Source organism: Toxotes jaculatrix, chromosome 15, assembly GCF_017976425.1.
Source record: "Toxotes jaculatrix isolate fToxJac2 chromosome 15, fToxJac2.pri, whole genome shotgun sequence".
Classification (NCBI taxonomy): Eukaryota; Metazoa; Chordata; class Actinopteri; family Toxotidae; genus Toxotes; species Toxotes jaculatrix.
Genome location: NC_054408.1, coordinates 13,132,199 through 13,141,818, shown reverse-complemented (window position 1 = coordinate 13,141,818; position 9,620 = coordinate 13,132,199).

Sequence of the window (9,620 nt, the reverse complement as noted above, 5' to 3'; positions counted from 1 at the left end):
ACAGTAGCTTACAATTTTGTTGAAAAAGGTGCCTTCTATTAAGGATTGGGAGTAGGACCCTCTTAATGTGAGTGATGGGTGGTTGCGATGCTGGTGTTTGTTTGTGTGGGGGTCTTTATTGGAGCAGGTAAGGCGGACAGGCCGGGCTATAAATCAAAGGTAATCTACCCTCCACTGTCACCCGCTGATTGGAAAACCAACAGTGGTGGCAGAAAATGTGAATTAATGGCGACCTTCAGCAAGGTGCAAGCGCCATGCCATGCTATAACCATGGTCTTGCTCTGCCTTTATAGTCTGCCTAAAGCACTGAACCTTCTAATTTCAGTTTGGGTAGCAGCTGTTTTGTGTCGCCACTGTTAGCTAGAACAAATAAGATGATCCAAATTAAATATCACCTTCATGTTTTTCACTTTCACTTTGATGAGAATGCAATAACAAGAGAGAGCATAGCTGAGAAATGCTCTGCTTTAGCTGTGAAATTAAACAGGAGGGTCCCTAAGCCTTACTAATCACTGAAAATATCCTGAGCCCACAATGACATCAGTGTCCTGTTACTGCAGGCAGCGGCACAATGTGTATGCACTGGTGTGATACATGATATATCAACCTAAATGAAACCAAAGGTCACCAGCAGAGCATGTAGAAAAGTTCACCAGGCCAACAGGAGTCAATGGGTCAGCACTAGAAGAAAGGGAGAGAGGTCTGATTCAGCACTCTGCCCAGGGTACTAAAAGGGGGGCAGGGTAGACAGAGAGGCAATTGAAACACCACCTTTTATGAAACACTGAAAGGAAAGGTTATCTCTGATCCCTGTGTAGGCCTGTAATAACACCTAAACCTAAACATGTGTCTATTATAAATTAATGTTATTATCACAGGTAGAATCATTCTGAGTTTTTGTCTGCACTGTAATTAAACAGTTTCTGCTGATTTCCATTACACAAACCAGGCCTGGAATGAATAAGTCATTAAATGTTAAGCCTACAGTGTATAGAATATATTAAATCATTAAATCACTTCAGGCAGGTTGTTTTGCTGTGGAAGGGCAGCCATTGCCAATAGAAGAACAAACAGATATCCAGAGAGCGTGCTGTTCCTTAAGATCTGCTTTCATTCTACAGATGCAGGTTTAGATTGTGCATGTGTAATCATTCAAACAGGCACACACATGCATAGATGCAAAGATTACAAGACACAAACCCATAGACACACAAGCTCACACTGACACACACACAGACTGGGTATTTCCAAGGGAAATAAGAGTGAGGTTATTTTAGGACATTGTGCTATTTGTTCTCACTCTTCCCTGAACTAATGAAAACAGTCTCTACCAGCAAATAACTCTGAGGTATATGAAGAAAGTGTTGCTCTCTGTTTGGTCCTCAGAGATTATAACAGCAATTACAGTCTCACAGCTCAATCTGTGAAAGGCAGAGAGAGATGTTTCTTCTCACTTCCTCTCTGTGTTAGATTCCTGAGAAGTGGCACCACCACAGTCAGTGCTGCAGAGAGTTTTAAGCAGTTCCAGGAAGCTTTTTAGTAACAGCTTCTTACCTTCCTGCCTGGATGGAAGGGTTGGGGCATGTCACCCCTCTTTGGCAGCAACAGATTAATTTCCTCTGACTTTTGACTGTAAATTAGCCACAAAAGAGAGTTGTGACTGCCTATGTGTGTGTGTCACATGAAAAAGAAAAGGCCACATTCACAGCTCTGGTCTTTAATTGAGGTGCGGGTGTGGGAGTGGTGTTCATGACAGTCCTGCTCAGTTATTCAAAAATGAATGAGTCACTTTACTGCTTTCATTTAATAATCATCAACTGAGAATTATCTTTTTGAATGCCTGAGAAATGAATTATACACTATGGTTAGATATTTGAAATGACTGATGGTCTTTCATTGTGTTTATTACAAGATCCTTAGGAATCCCTCACCACACAGTACATAATCTGTGTTTGATTTACAGCAACAGAGAACTCGGATATAATCACCCTGGCGAGAGCAGCACTACCATACTTTGCCAAATTCAGTGCACTCTGACGTTTAGGTGAGAAGGTCCTTATAGTTAGGAAGAATATACACCTTTGGCATTCTTGAAACCTATCTCTTCATTCATATATGTAAAAAAGACATCCGTAGGATGCTGTAGCTGTAGGACATTTTATTTTGAAGCAACTTTCGTAGCCTTTATGTACAAAACATGTGGCAAGGCAATTTTTGAATCCAGAAGCAGCAAACTGAAAATCTCACAACTTGATGTGTGTCTGATGTGATCATCTTTTAAAATGTCCTATATAGGGGTTTGTATGATGAGGTGGGTTGTGTTCATATTTCTATCAGACATTTTTACTAACATCTATAAAGCTTTTTCAGTGCATTAGAGGAAATACTTGACAGCAGCAGGAAAGGTTTTATTGTTGAGCTTGCCCCTCATTTTGCTCATGTCAAATGCCCCGAGAATGAGAGTCATATGGGTACAAAGGCAGTTCTTTCAGGCCTGAACACTGACATAAAGAGTAGCACCACTGAGCTGTTTCATTGTGTACATTCTGCTGCCAGGCAACTCTCCAAACTTTATTGTAAACATTGTATGGTGCTGTTCAGCCTCAGCATAATGCCATTGTCCACATTCCCACCACGGCATTAAATGCTTGATCCTTGATACTGATTTAAAGTTTACTTTGGTGAAAGCAACCTGCTTTTGGCTATCACCAAAATGTTAACAGGTTATCACCACCTTGCTGAGACTTGTTATCTCTGAACAGTCTATATCCGTAAACTGTAAAATCCGCCTCTTTTTTCTTTTTCAAAAATAGTCTTGACAAAGAACACTAGAATAAAATCGGCACAGTCCATTCTCCAGAAATAGTATTTACAAATGTTATACTTAAAACTGTGCAGTCCAATTCATTATTAAGATAAATACATATTTATTTTGGGTTAGGCAAACCAAGAAAGCCCTCTGTGTGATAACATTTATGGGGATCACAGTAGGAGAAATGGACACAGTAAAATGTTGTTCATTGGTTTACGTGCCACTATGGCACTCTGTTACCATGAAACTAATAAAACACCAGAGATGTCCCAAAGAAACAAACAGCCAGCCTTGTCACTTATTTTACAATAATACTTTATCTGGTAAATAGTTGAATAATCTCAGACAAATCTTAGCACCCCTTGTAATCATAAGGCCTGGCATGAATGAATGGCCCCATTCTATTGTGGCCATTCACTGATGATGATTCAGGAAGTGTGTCTGAGGATCCACTAATGCACCAAAAAGTATGATTCCCACCACTCTCATAGTAGCATAATTTATAGCATGGTCTGTGTTTCCGGTTGCTGGTAGAGATTATCTATCTGGAGCCTTGAGTCTCCTGCTGATAATATTTTCATGAGCTTGTGTAATGGAGAGCACTAGTGGGCTCTTTATATGAGATTAGTCAGGGACTTTCCTCTTAACCTCATACACCCTGTCACTTTTGTTCCATCTGCACTTGCTTTTTGTACTATTCTCTACCAAGCCACATAAGCAACCTGTGCTCTGCCTTACAGGACCGTTATCTTATAGTGGGTTGCTTTAATATTTTAAGTTACAAAAATTTACAAATTTACAGTTACAGTTACACAAAATGGGGCATGTTCTGGAGACCAAATACCCTATCTATGTCACAGCTGCAACAACCAGAATCCAGCTTTTGCCTACTGCGTTTGTTCAGGTATGAGATCTATTGTGAACATCCCACATGCATCATCAAGTCAACCCAATTCCTTTAAAAACCCCAACACTGTACCTTGGTTTGCAAGTCTTGGGAATATTGAGGGATCAGTGTTGGTTCCCACTTTTTCCCATGAAGACAGACACAACACAACACCACATTCATATCTTCCGTATGTCATCCTGTGTGGGAAACACACACCGCTGTGACCCTCTCTTTCTACAAGACTATTGATTGCATGCGAATGTCCAAGATGCCTTATCTTATACTGACAAATTAGAAATCAATGCACGTGTTTGAGCACAACCAGTGATTTATTGTGGGCTCTCTTTGAGGGTATCGGACTGTTGATATTTGTGAAACAAAATGAGTATCTGCGTACAGTTAAATAAGATGATATAATATTACATTTGATCAAAAGTGAGGGTTTGTGTTTATAATAAGACTTTGAAAATGTGGCAACAGAGGTGACGAAAAAGGCGGGTTTTGTATCATATTGAGTCAGTAACACTTGAAGTAACATGTGGTTCATCAACCCTTTAAAGGAAAGTTAAAGATCTATTCAGGGATGTCATAATTAGTGTGGTTGATGCATTACTTTACTAATGGAAACTACATTTTATTAAATGAGAGGTTTGTGGTTTAGCGCTTATGTAACAGGAACAGGGAGAGAACTTCCTTTCGCTATCAATCAGGAAATTCTACAAGCATGCAGGAAAGTCTTCTTGCTGTATTTCTGCAAGCTGAAAACTCTCTGAGCAACATCTTATTTAGATCACAGTTGGGGTACAAACAAATAACTTGCTTTTCACAATTTAATCACTTCATGAATCTGTTATATGTTTTTGCTCCTCCCTGGAATTAGACATATAAAAACCATGTCAGCCTACAAGAGTCTGTAAGAGTCCAGTACAGCTTGTGATCGTGAATTTCCCCGTTAACGTTTAGAATATAATAACAACTTGTGTAAATGTCTCAGAACTACTACTCTTCTCACAGTTTTTCATAATACTCATCCCCACCCCATCCTCTTCAAATAGCAGGAAGCCCCTGAGGCCAGAGCCTCAACCAAAACAATATTGTGTGCAGCTTTAGCTTCTGATGGAAACAAAAGTGGCTCACTGGTCTGCTCAGATGTTATGAATGCACGCATGCTATGTCCTGTTTTCATGTATTTGTGGCTAATACTTAAGCTGCACCATGTCATAATGAGATTAATAGTTTTTGCACTACGATTCAGATGAATAAATAGCACAATAGCGTACTTGATGCAAACATTTTTATGAAAAGTGCAAAAGGACAAAGTTGCATTCTTATTTTCTGAACTTGAATTTATATTTCTGCCTAGTTCCTCTGAAAAGCCAGGTTTCTTTTCAATCTGCTCCACCTCTCTCTGGGCTCCTGAAATCTGATCACTGTGTTTCCCCCTGAATTCCTCTTCCCCTGGCATGCCAGAGTCCTCAGCTCTGCCCTCTGTCTGATCTCCTGTTTCTGCAGACCTACAGCAGATTGTTTATTTTGCTGGACATGGAGGAAACAGTGTTGGACCCTTCACTGCCTCGAGATTTACTGCTAAGCCCCACCCAGGCTCCAGTTTGATGGGTATCAAGAACAGGGTCCCCCAATAACAGCATGTTTAGTATCCTTTTCACCAGTGACACATAACAAAGGACAATGGGATGGTCTGCCTGTGGAATACACCATTAGATGATCACATCAGTTGATACGGCATGGTATTGTGCATACAAATAGTCTACTCATTCGGCTAATTGTACAGATTGAGGGCATAGATCACTCAATGAATCACATACACCAATGTCCTATAATGGACAAAGGGCAAAAGACCCACATCTGACCCTTTCAGATGTCTTCTCCAGGGTATTACTGGAAAAGGACACCACATCTCCCCAGAGATAATTTCTGGTGAAATTTATGAGGCCTCTGCACCACTAGTGCCCCCATGTAAGTGATGAGATCAGGGTATTCGATAAAAATTGCTTTGGGAGACTAATTTCTCAAAAGAAAAACACCTCTATGTTCACTCTATGGTTTACATTGAGCAAATACTGTATATCTGTTTTACTTGGCTGCATGGAACACAGATTGATGGTAACAGTGGTTTACAGTGGTCACACAGCACCCAGTGCAGTGTGATCTTTTCATTTCTTCTTTTCAACTCTTTAGTATGTGTGGGTTATTGAAGTACTTATATACTGTGGTCTCACTGCAGGAAATGCAGATATTGTTAACGGAAATGCTTCAATGTGAGATGCAACAAAAAGGATGGCACACTTCTAGGTGTATGTGAGTGTTGTAGTTAATAGCAATGCACGGTGGAGCTTTGAGGAGGCCATTATGATTTAATTCTCACTCAAGGGGGAGTTAAGTAAGTACATAAAGTTCTTACTTTGGAAGGGGGGAAAAGAGAGAAAGAAAGGGCAAGATGGGGAGAGAGAGATCAAACAGAGCAGATCGCCACATGAAAGGAGCAGGAGTATTCATAAAGCTGCCTCATCATGTTTGCACTTTTCTCATCTTTAGTGTGGTTTACTCTCACCCAGGCATGGCAGGTAAAGTTGAGAAAAAAAAGTCTATTGCAGTTCAAAGTTCAAAGCAACCATAATAATATCTGATATTCTTAAGATGGCCTGGTTTAAGAATTTCAAAATGTTGTTTTTATATATACACCAATCAGCCACAACATAAAAACCACTGATTAGTCAGTGTTGTGACTGAGTGACCTGGGGTTGTTTGTAGCAATCTCTAAGGTCATTGAGGGTAAGACACGACAATCTCTGTGGCAGGATGCAAGAAAACACTCCCTCGATGAGTCAGGCCACTGGACCCCCACTGTGCCTGACTGCCCACACAGAGGTCTGCAGCCCACCGACTGATCCTCAGACCAATAATGGAGACAAGAGATACTCATCCACTTATCCTGCTGTGTCATTTTTATGCAGCTCTGGATTCAATCAGTTACAGAGTGGGACTGGGTCATTTAACCTAACACATGCCTTCCTGTGTACAACAATTTAAACCCTTAAAGAAAAGCCATTTAAATTGCTGCTGAACATGGCATCTTTCAAAATACAAAAATAAGACCTATACCCCAGAAATGAAAAAAAATAAGTCAATCAGAAATTCCTGGGTCTGTGTGCCCCGGCCATGGAAAGGTTAACAAACAGGTGTCTGAGAAAGTTAGGCAATGAAATATGCAAAACATCCCTAGAGACACCGTGATGTGTCCATGAAGAAGGAAAAGAATGTGGGGCTAACTGATTTCAAATGCATCAGGAGGAAAATCTGTGGAGAGCTGAGTCATGTTTGGAGACCAGTAGTATGAAACCACATCACTAATGTTTAGAGTTGTGGTAAATCTTATATTGACACACGACTTTTTAAAGAATTGCTTAATCTGTATAAGTACATTTTTCCATTAGATCAATTTGTGATTATGTTATTTATATAAATGTGTTTGTAGAAGTGTTTCCACGTCCACTGATATTAAACAGGCTTTAAATAATGTCAGATCCACATTATTCACATGACCACTGTCAACAAGTAAGAAATTAGAGCAACATCAGCAGGGTAGTGAAACAACTTAAATTTTCCTGTAATTAATTTCATTTCACTCACAAAATACATAGTTTTGTCTAGTAAACAGGTAACAGAGCACAGTCTTATGCACATTAATGTCATATTAAAATATCATTCCACCAGCAACCAAGTTATCATTAAGTCACTGCCTTTGTCAGTGAACTCCACTGATACCCACCTTCCCCAGTACGTTATGGTACTTTTCCAAAGGTTTATGTACCACACACTGGAAAGTACACTGTTGCCCATGAAGTTGGAATAAAATATATTTGACCTCTTCTCATGAAGTGTGTGACTATGCGTTTTATTCTTGATAGATAAAGTGTATATCTTCTCAAAACTTTATTGGTCCATGTCTTCCAAATACATTACTGATGTGTATAAATAGCAATAAAAATAGGAATGTGTCTGCAAACAAAATTATTCCAACTTTATGGGCAACAGTGTATTACATGGGGTCTGGGGATATCAGCTGCAGGCACTTCAAATAATCAGATGGGACTGACAGCAGGAATTGTTTCACTTGGTTTTATAACCTCAGTGGGTGGCACATCATACTCTGCCTCTGTGCTCTAAGAATCTTCAATAACTAAAAGGTTAAAGTCTCTGCAAGGAAGTAAAGAAGATACCTCATCTCAAAAAGTCACTTAGCTGCCATCTAGTGGTTATTGTTTTTGTTCTGCTGGCATTTCAGTTTTCACTGTGGCACACAATGCAGTCTGGGACATGCGTTCATTTAGTCACGGTCAGAGGTGACACAGATGAGAACTATAGACCTAAATCATGTTTAATCATACCCACACATTAAACAAGGAGAGGATGTTTGGAGAACCGTAAAAGCATGACCGTAGTTGTATAGAAAGAGCTAAGACATGAACAATGAAGTGAGTAGGGCAGAGTACTGCACCACTGCTCACTTACCATGTGTTTATACTGCCAAATAATAATAAGAAGAAGAAGAAGAAGAAGAAAAAGGGATGCATGTGGGAAGATTACTCACATGTCCAAGCCATTAAGAAAAAAAAAAACTTGTGTTTTCCTTAATTTAATTAAGGTAGCAGTGAGACATTCATCCTTATTCTAGGATGCTAAGTTTTAAAAGAAGTGAAAAAAATTCTGTCTTGCCAATTTGCAAACCTATGGTTAACAGTCTATATCAGTGCCAAATGAAAAAACATGTTATGTGGCCCATTTTTTCTTAACAACTTAATATCTTATCATTATCATTCAACATTTCTTCCTCTTCAGGGATTTCATAAGTCTGGCACTGAACAGGTTCATTGCATTACAAGGCCTTAACATCATACCTCACTGAGTCTTTGCCAATATATAAGAACCTGATCCCATGTGGTAGAAGTTGTGGCCACATGGTTTTTGCTGATGAACATTCAGGTTAAGCTCACTGAATGAGTTGTTTTGTGAAGAATAAATCAACAATTTTCACAAAAAGCATAAAACCAACAATGCATCAGTCTGTCTCTTGATGCATTCCAAATTTTATACCCTGTCTGTGGCTCTCAGACCTAAATATTTAATAAATAGGTCAAGAATGTGTAGGCCCTACTTTCATTTTTGAAAAATGCCAAATGATTTCCCAAAACGGTATAGTTAGTGGTAATTTAATTAAACATAACTTTATTTAGGATTATTTGTCATTTGACCACAATATAAACTGAAGTAACAGAGGTCTTTGTTGACACAGGGCCTTTCTGCAAAACAGGGCCACGAGATTATGTAATAATGCAGGATGCAGGATAGTGGTGCAAACTCCCAAACAAATTAAATGATCAAATTACCAAAACTCAACTGACACACAGTGAACTGGGGCCTTCTGGGGTCTCTGGAGGCCTGAGCATTTGCCCGCTTTACCCAGACTGTAACTAAGTTTTTTCATATTGCCTTGTTTCCTTTACATCTTGTCTTCATTACTTTTTGTGTTATAAAGTGCTGTGAGTATCCTTGCTGTTGAAAGGTGCTCTACAAACAGACTTACATGACCTGATAAGCCTCAAAAGCCCCAAACACTGCATGTCAGGTTTTTTTCTTTTCTTTTTTTGATTAACTGCACATTGCGCATTTTGAGCCAGTAGGCTAAAGTACACGAACTAAAGCAGTGTTGCCTTGTGCAGAAGAGTCCCAGAGCATTTTTTTTTAAAAATTTTATTCTTTTTTTCTTTTGCCTGTGGGCTCTTCATCAGGTTAATCCGACCATGTTTACAACAAAGCAAGCCGAGTTCTTTCGACAGATCTTGCTTAAAGTTCAGCAATAAAAGTAAAAAAAAAAAAAAAAAAGTTGAAGAGTAAAAT